At 35.9% G+C, this 14,385-nt stretch overlaps 1 protein-coding gene across 3 annotated transcripts in view; it reads left to right on the forward strand.

Moving 5' to 3' along the window:
* Nucleotides 1-14,385, forward strand: part of IL15 (interleukin 15) — a 97,962-nt gene that overhangs the window by 12,115 nt on the left and 71,462 nt on the right. For 2 of the 3 annotated variants that reach the window (XM_025385767.1, XM_025385768.1), the window contains exon 2: nucleotides 9,560-9,681. The gene's annotated coding sequence lies outside the window, so the exon portion shown is untranslated. Of the gene's footprint in view, nucleotides 1-9,559; nucleotides 9,682-14,385 lie in introns of those variants that run through there. The other variant, XR_003119472.1, reaches the window with a different exon arrangement.

The following is a 14,385-nucleotide window of genomic DNA, read 5'->3' on the forward strand; positions in this document are numbered from 1 at the left end:
GTTTAAGAGAAGAAATATAGTTTCTTCTCTTGTTATGCTGTTAAAAAATTTGTAGTTACCTCAAATATCAGATTAAAATCTGTATTTGGTATCTTTCGATTCTACCCCTGAAAAGCAAGATCCTTGTAATGAACCTCTAAAACTGGAAAGATGTGATTATGCTGATGGCTTATTTGACTTGATATTGAGGCATTCATCTTCTAAACCTTGACCTTTCTTAAGTCAAGTCATATTACTCTGAGCCACTGCAATTTATAAAACATGGCTTCCAGGCTAAGGTGTTTAATCCGAAGAAGCTAACAGCACACCAAAAGTTCTAAACAATAGTGGATACTTACTGATCACTTTCTCTGTACATGACTCCCTGCCAAGTGCTGTGAAGGATAAAAAGACGCAACACACATGATTATCCTTAGAAACTTATTATCTAGTGCAACAATTATTGTTTGCAAGTAAAGACCTGAGTGTCCAGGGTACTGAACTACTGTCAGCCCCTGAACACAACACACTTTCTTTCATAGCCAAACATTTGGACACGTTCCTCTTATTGGAAATGCACTACTTCATCCAGTGTCTGTCTCTTCCTTGCCCCCTTCTCCTCACTTACCTCGTCCAGAAGTCTCAGTCTGATCATGGCTTCTCTGGGAATATTGTCCTAAATGTCCGGAGTTGGGTTAGGTGTCTTTGATTCTTAACTTCATACCATGAATATTTCAATAGTTAATCTTTATTTTCATCCATAGTTCCAAGTACGTTAACATATGTAGCCTTCTCAAACTCATGAGATACTTTTCTTTGCACTTTTCAGATAAGTAAACTGAAGCACCAGAAAGGGTGGTGACTGGTGCAGGGACTACCAGTAGGAAGTGGTGGAACTGAAGCTTGAACTCAGGTTTCTCTCCCGAGCATGCACACTTCCTATAGAGGGTGCTACATTGCTGGTGCAATTAATAAGAATTATAAAGTTTAAAAGAGAGGAGGTAAAATTTTCATTATAGATGAAAGCCATACAAATTAACAAGCTACTAAAACAAATGAGTTCAGCAAAGTTGCCAGACCAAGATTTTTTAAAACTCAATAACATTTTTCAATACTAAATAAAGCATTAGCTAACATAACACAACAGTAAAACAAACCAGCAACACAACCTTCCCCAGCAGAAGACTGCTTGCTGCAATTAAATATGGTTTATTTGAGGATTGTCTGGATGGCTCAACATCAGAACATCTATCAAAAAAATCTTGACGATACAGGAAAAGTTAATGTCAAGTTCTGAGAAGAATAAGAATAGATGGAATTTTCCAAAACTGACTCAAGTATATCTATGAAAAATCTATAGTAAACATCAAATTTAATACAGGGCTCAGAAAAACTTTTTTTTTGTTTTAAATTTTGGGAGATGATGAGAATGCCAGTGTTGGCACAGCTATTCAGTAAGGTAACGAAGACAAAAATAATAATGACCATTCATTTTTATTGAGTATTTACCTATGTGCCAAGCAGTATAAAAGCAAAAGTGTGGTGGATTCCCATTGGTGCAAGGAGATGGTGAAACGCCCATCTTCTTACTCCTCCAAGGTAGAGGTGATAATTGAACTAAAGTGAGCCAGGATGAAAAGGAGTTGTTGCAGAGCAATTGTAGGTAGGATGTTCAATTTATCGTTCTGACCCAGAATGTAGCTGTTTGGACATAACGGACTGGAGCAAATTACAATGTAGTAAACTTTGGGTGGTACTGGTGATGGTGTAGGATAGTTAGATCTAAGCTGTGAAATGAAAAAATCCCTCAATATCTACTAATAACTGCACTTTAGATATAGTCAATACATATGGAGGTGCAAGTACCAAACATACTGTAATCATGGATTTTTGTGGTTGAAGCAGAGCACTTTTGAAATTAATATGGAGAAGCAGCACAATGCATAGCATATGCCTTGTGCTATGTTAGCTGAATGAACTTCTGGTGAAGAATTAAAGTGGGGATCCAAAACACATTGTTAAATCTCAATTTAACCTCTTTATGTAAAATTGAATAATACATTTAATTTCTCTGCACTTATTATTCTCTTCTTGAAAATTAAGATGATTAGACCAGAGAAATTCCCTTTGGTGTTGAATCTGGTGGTTCGGGGAACCAACATAACATGGATGGATTCTATCATATGCTGAGGTTTTCAACCTGTGATCTTTATAGATGTTACTTAGGCACTGGAAAGGACTTTAGACACCTCCAATCTAATCTCCTTACTTTAAAGACAAGGTAACTGACACTTAAAGACATAAAGTACCGTGCCAGCGTCACATAGCTGTTTAATGACAGAATCAAGCCTTGGGTCCAAGTCTCTAGACCCCAGTCCATTCCATGGTTCTGATAAGATTAGGAAAGCTCCAAATTTCATTAAGAAGTTCTCAATCTGAATTTTACATGAACTATAGTTTTGGAAATTGTAATATGTTAATGATGAATAGATGGGAATGATGGTAGTCTGTATGGAGTATAAGAAAACAATAGATGGTGAACATTTCCACCATTATTTACACAACACATCCAAAGAGAGAAATTCTATGGTGTGCGTGTGTATATATACACACCATATATACATATACACACACACCATCTATATATATATATAAAAACACACACATATATATACACACATACACAATGAAATACTATTCAGCAATAAAAATAATAAAATCATGTCTTTTGCAGCAACACGGATGCAATTGGAGGCCATTATCTCAAGTGAAACAAATTGAAACAGAAAGTGAAATGTGGTATATTGTCACTTAGAAGTGGTGGCTAAGTGATGTGTACACATGGACATGGAATGTGGAATAATAGTCATTGGAGAATCCCAAAGGTTTGGAGGATGGAAAGAGGTTGAGGGATGAGAGATTACTTAATGTGTACAATGTACATTATTCCGGTGATGGTTACACTAAAAGCCCAGACTTTACCTCTATGCAATATAGCCATGTAACAGCACTACCTTTGTACTCCTTAAATGTATATTTTTAAATGAATGTTTGTGGTCCCACCACATGGCCACATTTAATGTTAGTTGCGTAGAAGTATGTTTTATAACTGAATGGAGATAATTTTCTATACTATATTCTAACCTAGATGATGTATATATTCTGTAAGATTTTTCAATTTTCTTTGTTCTCACTCTGTATTTGTCAAAAAAAATTATTAGTAATTTGGTCATGTAAATTAATAGTGCAGGCTTAGTTACTCAGGGATTGCTCTGGTGCAAGAAAAAAGTTACTCACTTCTGCCTTCTATACCGCTTCACTTTTCACTCCGCCACTGTTAAAAAAAGCCCTCCAAATAAATCTGACTTCTTACACTACAAAAAATGCAGCCATCTTGGGAAACCTGCAACAAGTACACCCAGTAGAAAGGGTCAAAATCTTAAAGATTGTGACATATCTGTAATCCCACAGAAGGGATGAGGCATGCAAAGTGTTGGATGATGTCTACAAAACCCATTTTCCTTAGACAAAAGCTGGAAGGCATAGAAGTGATATAAAGCAGAGAAAAATGAAAAGCAAAAATTATAAAGACAAGAATGGCAATCTACTTATAATAATGGTTTTGATAACTACCATTTAGATAAGAATAGTTCATGAGGCCAGTGAAAGAGGAGATACAGTACTAAAACTGACCATTTTCCTATCGTGAGGACAGGATCTCTGTTAGCTCTGTCTCAGATAATTTGTACAGCCCAAGCGGAGAAGAAAGAACCAGCAGTGCTATAAAAGGTAAGTTCTTCTGTCCAATCTAGGGAGAAAAAAGCAACCACACTGACCACATTAGAGCTCAGGAGTCCAAACACTGCTAGTTGCCAAATAAACTTCATTAAGAGAGACAACTTCCCCCTTAGCAGTTTTATAAACACTATTGCTTTTTCATATAGACTTGAGAAGGTTAGTTTACTTGTCAGAAAGTAGACTAGAAAGCAATGTTTTAGAAACAAGACGTTTGGGACTGCCACAGGGATCTAATGTTCAGACTAAATCACTTGATACATTTCATACGAAGCTAAGTATTTGGAACAAGAGATGCTAGAGGTCTAATCAGCAAGAATAATAATATAAATAATAAATAATAATAATAATAATAATAAAATAAGCAAGAAGAACGACAGCCAAGTCTAGCGAAACTGTCTGGAGAAAGAGTACTGGAGGATTTGCAGTCTAATGTGCATTTGTGCTTAATAAAAGATAAGCTGTTCCTAGATTTTTAAATTTAAGTGTTATTCCTGAGGATTATGGTCATCGCATCTCTTTGCTTCTGTAAGGGGCTGGTGAGATGCAATAGCAATGTTTGAGTCCAGTTATTTGTGAGTGGGAGATGTGCTCTATCATTAGGTGTCCTTTTCACCGAATGGGTTATTATCAGCAGGTAATAAGAAATGCGCATCATTACAGATTCTCAGGTGGTATTTTGTTCTAAAACAGACAAGGTATGTCTTCTGTGGCAGCGCAGAGTGAACACATAGAGACTGGTGTCAAAATGGCTGTTATAAATTACAGGGTACGTTTTAATAGTTAAACAATTATCTAAAGAGGCAGCACTGGAAAATTGTTTAGTAATAATTGGCTGATTTTTATGATGAAGGATAATTCTAATGCAAATCTTTTTATATAAATACCTGAAGAATTCAAAAGAAGGACATTAATTTTAAAAGCATTTCTGGGAACTTTCTGTTGTCTGGACTTATTTATCTTTAACTGCAAATGCTGGAACTGTTCAGAAAACCATCAAAATAGCTTTCTATATCTATTTTTAGAGCTTAAAAGTATGACATACATATATAGTCATATGTAATTAATATATATAATATAAATGAAATATAATTTCTACTATATAATAATGGTACTTGAGAGGCCAAAATTGACCACTACTAAATTCAGGCCTAACAAATTCTGTTGTTGGAAGCTACAACTAAAAGAGAATGCCTTGGCCTATGGAATGAAAGGAAAATATTTCGTTATTCTTGAAGGGTTAAAGCTATAAGGCTTCTTTTCCTTCTTACCCTTTCCTTTGTCTTGGTATTATTTCTTTATCATTCTTCTTTACTTATCTTTCTTTCCCCATCATGGTTTTTATGTTTTCAAAACTTCGCTCAAATTTACCAGCTGTAGAAACCTCACCTTGACTACCTCAGTTTGTCTCTGCCCCTTCAATGCTACTATACTAGGCTTTGCCCTTTTCATGGCAAAATATGACAGCCTTCCTTTTTGTGAAAATGTTCAAATCATATCAAGGAGTATGTCTTCCCAGTAAGACCACTACCATCCAAATATAAAAATGTTTGTTGCTAGTATTTGGCCTGATAAAGAGCTTGTACCAGAATATAAACTAGCCACATCACTAACACAGGTTTAGTTCACGTGACTTTTTTTTCTCATAGCAAGACTTTCCTGAAAAAGAAATTAGGGCAAGCTTTATTAATTGCAAACTGGCACTTTAATGAACTAGACTATAGGGATGTTAGTGGATACTTTTTATCTTCCTGTGAGAAGGGTGAGTAGGATAATTGTGATAGATGAGGTGACTGGTTGGTGGTGAGCTGTGACATTCACAGTGTTGGATAACTGCTAATAAGAGGTGACAGTTTTGAGTGTTCACTGTGTGTCAAGGCCTGTTCTATGCAGCTTTTATGAATGAGCTCACTTACACCTCACAATTGCCATTTTCCCCATTCTACAGATGAAAAAAGTGTGGCTCTTGAGGCCAGGCACGGTGGCTCACACCTGTAATCCCAGCACTTTGGGAGGCCAAGGTGGACAGATCACTTGAGGTCAGGAGTTTGAGCCCAGCCTGGCCAACACGGTGAAACCCCGTCTCTGCTAAAAATGCAAAACTTTGCCAGGTGTGGTGGCACACACCTGTAATCCCAGCTGTTTGGGAGGCTGAGGCACAAGAATCGCTTGAACCTGGGAGGTGGATGTTGTAGTGAGCAAAGATTGTGCCATTGCACTCCAGCGTGGGTGACAGAGCAAGGTTCCATCTCAAAAAAAAAAAAAAAAAGTGAGATCCTGAGAAATTAATTTGTCCCAAACCTTACACTTAGTAAGGGGCTAATTCAGATTTCAAACCCAGATTTGTCTGAAACCAAATTCTATACCTGGATCTATTCTGTCCCACATAGCTTTCTACAGTGAAAATGTTCTGTCTTCTGTTTTCAAATCGTAGCCATTTACCACATGTGGTTTATGAATACTTGCAGTGTGTCTGGCTCAAGTGAGAAAGTGAATTTCTAGTTTTATTTTAGTTAATTTACAGATAAATTTAAATAGCCACATGTGGTTAATGGCTACTGTGATCAACAACACAGGTCCGGAGACTTTAAAATGTTGCTAACTACAGGCTAATCACAGGAAACCCAGTCCAGGAAAGTATATTCATGTAAGGTCTAGTTTTTCTCCATTTCTAGAGTTTCTCAGACATTGTAAAAAAACCAAAACCAAAACCAAAAAACAACAACAACAGCAGGGGTACTATCTTAAATTGCTGCTGCATTGGAGGTAACAGAATTCAATTAAAAAAATTATTTACAGTCTCCTTTGGTTCAGAAACTGTGTCATGCTTTGGGCATTCTAAATGAATTTTGTCTTCCAAGAGTTCATCGTCTAAGTAGCTTTATGGAGAATGTCATAGTTCTTTTCCCAAATTTTCTTCATAAATGATTAGACAAAGTATTTAAATCTGTGCTATATAATATTTTGTGGTATTTTGTTTTAATTTTATGAATAGATAATACATTCCCATGGTTTAAACTTCAAACGGTTCAAAGCGCCTTCCAATTCCCTTCTATAGGTGCAACCAGTGCTGTCATTTTCTAGTGTAATGTTTTGTGCAGACACACAAAAATGCACATATGTGTTTAACCATCCCCCTTTCTGAAACCAAATAAACACTGTTGAGTTACCTTGTTCTTTTTACTTAAAAAATACACCTTGGATATATTTTCATGCTAGTGTTAAAAAAGCTTCCCATTCTTTTCTATGGATGCATTATATTACATTGCATGCATGTATTATAATTTATTTAAACAGTCCCCTACTGATGGACATTTAGGTTTTTTCCATTCTTTGCTATTACAGAAAATATTCACATGAGTAATTTCAATACTTATATTCTAAAGTGAGCTAGAGTGACTGTATTCCTGTTTCCCAGACCGTATTCCACAGAACACAAGTCTCATGAGATGTTCAATATCCAAAAGGGTTCTATAGTTAAATAACTTTGGTTAACTCTGGGTATTTGTTGATGTTTCGTAGTGTACACTGTCAAATTAAAAGAAATCTTGCAATAATCTGCTTCGATGTAATCCAAGTGTTTCCCAACCTCACATTTTCTCAAGGAACAGAATACACTATTGTTTTGGGTCAGGTTCCTGGGAAGCAGACTGAGATAGAAATGTTCATGTGAGAGGCTTACTGGGGCATGTTCTAAAGAACAACACCTGATGGAAGTGAGGGCAGATCAAAACAGGGTGGGCAGAGGGAGAAGTTGGACTGTGATGCAGTTGCAACAGTAGCCTCACAGGATCCCATGGGGAGCCTTCTAGAGGCAGGATGTCCCTTTGGAGATGTTCCAACTCTGGAAGGGAAGCAGGCCAGATTCCTGGAAGGGAGAGCCACTCCCTGATGCTAGACAGCTTTCTTCCATTGGAAGCATTTCTCAGGAGGGGCTCAGCTGTGGGCTATCAACTGGAACAATGAATTTCATTGTTCACTACAACTCTGTATAGAATCTTCAAATTTTTAAAGGAGGTGCTTATCAGTTCCTAGAATATCTTGCTGGTCACAGCAAGTCATTCGGTCTCCCGGGACTCAGTTTCTTGCTGTATGAAATATGTATACTGAACTGAAAGTTCTTTAGAGTTTATAACATTCTTTGCATCCATTTCCATTTCAGTATGTGCGAATTAAATTCTAAGGTCAGACATAAGTTTTCCCAAAGACATACTTGGCTATATAGAGGCCAATAATGTGGATAGATAGGCCCTAATTTTTTAATATTTCTGCTGTGCAGTTATGGAAAAAACGTGCATTGTTATAATGCTTTCAAGTATATGTTCCTTAACTTGGGGCAGACTCTTGGGGCAAAAATTGAATAAGAGAGTTGAATTAGAGCTTTTTATTTTAAAAATATTTTGGTTACCTCTTGTTAGGTGTTTGCTGAAGAAGCTAGCCTGCTATCTTCCTAGGAACATTGGCCCATATTGATAAAATTGAAGGAGTATACTGGCATGAGGTGTAAAGGAGAGAGGAGCATAACTAACTTTAAAGCACATTCTTAGAAGCTCTTATTTATTCTCCTTTTAGAAGCTCAGGAAGCAAACAGGTGTAGATAAACAGCGATAGCAATTTCTCAAGGACCATCCGTTTGGGAATCAGATGGGTCTAAATGCTCATCCTATGTCTTTTATGGGACTTGCGAATTTCATTCTCATGCTCCTGCAGGACTCATCAATTCTGGTTGTTATTGATGGAAGCTTGTTTCCTGGCAGGAGAGGGAAAAGGGCTCAGGGAATGGGCCTCTCTTAAGTGTGCCTGGTAGAGTTGATGAAGGTTCATAAAGAGAATGGAAAATATATCCAAGAAAAAGAAAATGTTCTTTTTGGATAAGGAAATGGGAAGTGAAATCAAATTTAAAGCGGTGGGTATTATACAAATATGATGCAGAGAAGCAAACAAAAAGAAAAAAAAGAAGAAACAATTTTAAGATTGGTGGCTGTATGGGTGTAGGATCAACTTTTAAATTGAATGTAAGTTTTTCTAAAAAACCTTAATCTTTTTCTTCAACACAAAGCTTCATAAGGATTCTTGGATCATACTGAAATTTGGTTAAGCTGTTTCTTAATTTATTTTATAAAATAAAAGTTATACTACTTTACTTTTTAAAATGGCATAATAAGTTGGATTACCCTTATAAAAACAGAAGTTATACTATTTTTAGGTTTTCCAATTATATAGTCTGTTGACATGCTTATACCCCCCTCAAATCACATATACCTTAAAATATTATACTATATTGTGATGTTGTAGTTTACTACTTCATATTTGAGTGGAGACTTTGCCACTTGACTTTTAGAATAAACGTTTACAACTTATTTTCAACACCTTCTTTAGACTTGGTCAGTAACTTGATATCAAACAAATACATTTGACATCACAAGTGCTTTGTGATATTTTGTGATAAAGAGAAAAACATTTTACTAAAGAGCTATATGAAGCATTATAGGTTTTAAAAAATGATATATGATATTTTTTTCTCCAAAATGATATACGATATTTTTTTCTCCAAAATGATGTAGTTCTAGTCAGCAAGGACATGAGTTAAATTATGGGGAACTCTGAGGATTATAGAAAAGATTTCCCTAAGAAGTTCAGTCTTGACTTATATAGTTTTCTCCATATGAGTCTTCCTGTTTTTTTATAGCATGATCAGGTATGTAGGTAACCATAAATCTGAGGAAGGGAGGATTACTCAATACATAATTATTAATCCTTTTATCCCTACCTTTGACTCTTACAGAATCCATTCCAATATATGGCCATGTGGCTCTTTGGAGCAGTGTTCCATCATGTTCCACGATGGTGACATCATACGGAGCACAGAAATCAATGTTAGCAGATAACCAGCCCATATAAAATCGAGTAAGTAAAGTTTTAAAAATTGTATCATGGCAATATAGATACTTTTATGTAATAGCATAACTAATAATAAGGAAGATGTGGCAAAACAGGTGAAGTTATATATACCCACAACTTTTAAAATGAGCATCTTGGTTTAAATACCGTTTGTTATTGCATGCTTAAAGTATATATTTGAGGGCACAGAATATTGCACATAATTTTTTTTTCTGGAAAGAGCCACTTAGTAAATATTCTATGCTTTGTGAATCAAATGATCACTGTCACAACGAGTCAACTCTGCCCTATTGCTTGAAAGCAGCCATCATCGTGTATGGGCATGGCTGTGTCCCACCGGAACTATTTACAAAAACAGGCAGCAGATGAGGGTTGGCCTCTGGGTCATAGTTTGCCAATTCTAGGCATATAAAATGACAGAACTGTGCATATCACTTTCTGTATATTACTGGATTAATTTTGAAAGAACTTGGGTGCTTAAAATTAAATAATAAATGTAATCAAACCATCTAGTTTTTGAATGAGTTTACTAATGTAAGGATATTAGAAGGTAATGTAGATTAGATTTTTTAAAAGACTAATTGAGACTTTTGAGGAGTATTTTAGAGAAATGTAAGGTCAAGTTCAGTCTCGATAACTAACAAAATATAGTAAGGTATAACTTGATGATGGAGATATGTTCTAAGAAATATATCGTTGTACAATTCTGTTGTGGGAACATCCTTGGCTGTACTGACACAAACCAAGATGGTATAGCCTATACATGTCCAGTCTATATGGTATAGCCAATTGGTTCTAAGCTACAAACCTGTACAGCATGTTACTATACTGAATACTGTAGGCAATTGTAACACAATGGTATTTGTGTATCTAAACATAGAAAAGATACAGTAAAAATACGGTATAAAAGATAAAAAAATATATACCTGCATAGGACACTTAGGATAAATAAAGTTTACAATACTGGAAGTTGCTCTGGTTGATTCAGTGAGTGAGTGGTGGGTGAATGTGAAGGCCTAAGACATTACTTGACACTACTGTAGACTTTATAAACACTGTACACGTAGGTCATGCAAAATTTATTAAAATATTTTTCTTCTTTTAATAATAAATTCACTTTAGATTATAACTTTTTAAAGTTAAGAAACAAACATTTTCTTTAACTTTTTGACTTTTGTAATAACACAACTTAAAACACAAACATATTATACAGCTGTACAAAAATGTTTTTCTTTATATCCTTATTCTGTAAGCTTTTTCCTGTTTTTAAAATTTTAAAATTTTTACTTTTTAATTTTTTTTTGTTAAAAACTAAGACATAAACCCACACATTAGCCTAGGTCTACACAGAGTCAGTATTATCAACATCACTGTCTTTCTCCTCCACATCTTATCTCACTGGAAGGTCTCCAGGGTCAGTAACACACATGGAGATGTTATCTCCTATAATGTCAATGCCCTCTTCCTGGAATATCTCTGGAAGGAACTTCCTGAGGCTGTTTTACAGTTAACTTTTTTTTATATAATTTTTTTTATTATACTTTAAGTTCTAGGGTACATGTGCACAGCATGCAGGTTTGTTACATATGTATACATGTGCCATGTCGCTGTGCTGCAGCCATTAACTCATCATTTACATTAGGTATATCTCCTAATGCTATGCCTCCTCCCTCCCCCCACCCCATGACAGGCCCCAGTGTGTGATGTTCCCCTTCCTGTGTCCAGGTGCTCTCATTGTTCAATTCCCACCTATAAGTGAAAACATGCGGTGTTTGTTTTTATTGTCCTTGTGATAGTTTGATGAGAATGATGGTTTCCAGCTTCATCCATGTCCCTACAAAGGACATGAACTCATTCTTTTTTATGGCTGCATAGTATTCCGTGGTGTATATGTGCCACATTTTCTTAATCCAGTCTATCACTGATGGACATTCGGGTTGGTTCCAAGTCTTTGCTATTGTGAGTAGTGCCACAATAAATATATGTGTGCATGTGTCTTTATAGCAGTATGACTTACAATCCTTTGGGTATATACCCAGTAATGGGATGGCTGGGTCAAATGGTATTTCTAGTTCTAGATCCTTGAGGAATCGCCACACTGTCTTCCACAATAGTTGAACTAGTTTACAGTCCCACCAACAGCGTAAAAGTTAACTTTTAAGAAAATATAAGTAAAAGGAGTACACCACACATAATGATTAAAAAAGTATAGTATAATAAATACATAAACCAGCAACATAGTTATAATCGTGTTATGTACTGTAGATAATTTTATGTTATACTTTTATTTGACTGGCAGCACAGTAAGTGTGTTTCCACTAGCATCACCATAAATTGAGCAATGCACTGTGTTATGACGTTATGATGTCATTGTGGTTTGGATTTGTGTCTCCATTGTTGGACGAGGGGGCTGGTGGGAGGTAATTGGATCACAGGGAGAAACTTCCTCCTTGCTGTTCTCATGATAGTGACTTCTCATGAGATTTGGTTGTCTAAAAGTGTGTAGCACCTCCCCCTGTTCTCTCTTCTTCCTGCTCTGACCATGTAAGACATGCCTGCTTCCCCTTCACCTTCTGCCGTGATTTTGTTTCCTGAGGCCTCCCCAGTCATGCTTCCTGTATAGCCTGTAGAACTGTGAGTCAATTAAACATTGTTTTTTCTTTATAAATTACCCAGTCTCAGGTAGTTTTTTATAGCAATGTGAGAATGGACTAATACAGATGTCTTTTTCACCAGGTGCTAGGAATTTTTCAGCTCCATTATAATCTTATGGGACCACCTCATTGTATATGCAGTCTATCATTGACTGAAACTTCATTATGGGGCGTGTGTGGCATTAAAGCACAGAAATAAATCTAAGCATCTGTCTTCTTACTGGTAAAGTGAATCTATACATTTTATTTTCACTTCCAGTTATAATTTCTAATTAATATCCTCAGATAGAATTCTGTAGCATGTATACTAGATCAAGATAAACAGTAAAATAAGTAAAAGAGTGTAAGGAAATCGAAATATTTTATAAGAACTCTAAGAGGAAAAAGGTAGTTTCTTTATTTTTCCATCATTTTTAGTATGAAAAAATAAAATAACTATAAATTCAAAGAAAAAACACGGAAATCATGTTCTTTGACAGTAATTATTTATAAACTGAAACTTACCCCTTAACTTCCTAGAAATTACTGTTTCTTGGAATTTTCATTAAGAATTCCCCAAACTCAAGAACAAATTTACTGGTGGGTTTTTTTTTGTTTTTTGTTTGTTTGTTTGTTTGTTTTTTTTGTGAGATGGAGTCTCGGTTGTTTGCCCAGGCTGGCATGCAATGGCATGATCTTGGCTCACTGCAACCTCCGCCCCTGAGGTTCAAGTGATTCTCCTGCCTCAGCCTCCTGAGTAGTTGTGATTACAGACACATGCCACCATGCTCAGATAATTTTTGAGTTTTTAGTAGAGACGGAGTTTCACCACGTTGGTCAGGTTGGTCTCGAACTCCTGACCTCGTGATTTGCCCACCTTGGCCTCTCAAAGTGCTGGGACTACAGGCGTGAGTCACTGTGCCTGGCTGATGTCTTACTGATCCACACAAATTATTGCTACCATTGAGGGGTTAAAAAAGAAGCAGGGGGAAATTTTGGGTATTGAGTGATAATATTTAAGACATTTTTAGTAATAGCAATGTAGCTGTAAAGTGTCTTGTCACTGAGATATTGATGGAATGAATAAACATTCTTTTTTTAACAAAATTATTCTGATCAGTTCTGTGGCAAATTAGCTATGGCAGGGGAATTTTGCTTAAACGAAATTACGCTTGAAATATGCAAGAGATTTAAACAGAGATCTCCCCTAGTATGTGAGTAGTAAATAAGTGTTTCAAAGTCATAAGAAGAGTGTCGTGTGCCTTCTCTTTTCCTTTTATGAATTCTCTTTGACTCCTACATTTTTAGGTTCAGCCTCCTTTGTCAGGATACTTAAAAACAGGGGCACTTTGACTGGTTACTTTTTGGTGGCCAATAATAGTTATTCATATCAGGATTTAGGTTAGATGGAATTAAAGACCTCAAGTATCTCTTTCAATTTGCATAGTAAAACAGGCAAGTAAGTGTAATTTGTTCCTTGGTGAACTCTGCTCTTACTGTAACAAGAACCCAGAAAGGCACTATTTGTATCAGTTAATCCCTTGAAGGTAGCTTTTATTTTGGATAGTCACCTGGGGAGTGTAATGGGCTCAATGCTAAAGAAACATTTGAAATATTTCTGCCAACTGAATCTCACTTGTAGTCTTTATCATGATTTCTTTGCTATAATTTTTACATTCTGAAAATAAACACATTTATAAAGCAGAATTGGGGTATCAACTAAGTTACTAAAAACCTCACCAGTGCATGTTTTCACTCAAGGCCCCTCCTCTTTTATTTTAGCTAGGGATGCAGCTTATAAGCTTGGGTGGCCTTGAGTCACCACTTTTAACTCAATTTAGTTAAAGTTTTTAATTTTATTTCTTCTTATCTCTTTGATTATCAGGGTAATATGTGCTCATTATAGAAGAGTGAAAACTACAGAAAAGTTTAAAGTGGAAAAAATATCACCAGTTGCCGTACTTACTAGAAGGCAGCTAAATGCATGACTGTTAACAGGTTATTTTGTTTACGTAATTGCTATAAAAAAGATTGAAAAGTTGCATTGTGGTTTTGCTTGTTTAACAGGAAATTGTGA

Source organism: Theropithecus gelada, chromosome 5 (genome assembly GCF_003255815.1).
Source record: "Theropithecus gelada isolate Dixy chromosome 5, Tgel_1.0, whole genome shotgun sequence".
NCBI classification, from domain to species: Eukaryota; Metazoa; Chordata; class Mammalia; order Primates; family Cercopithecidae; genus Theropithecus; species Theropithecus gelada.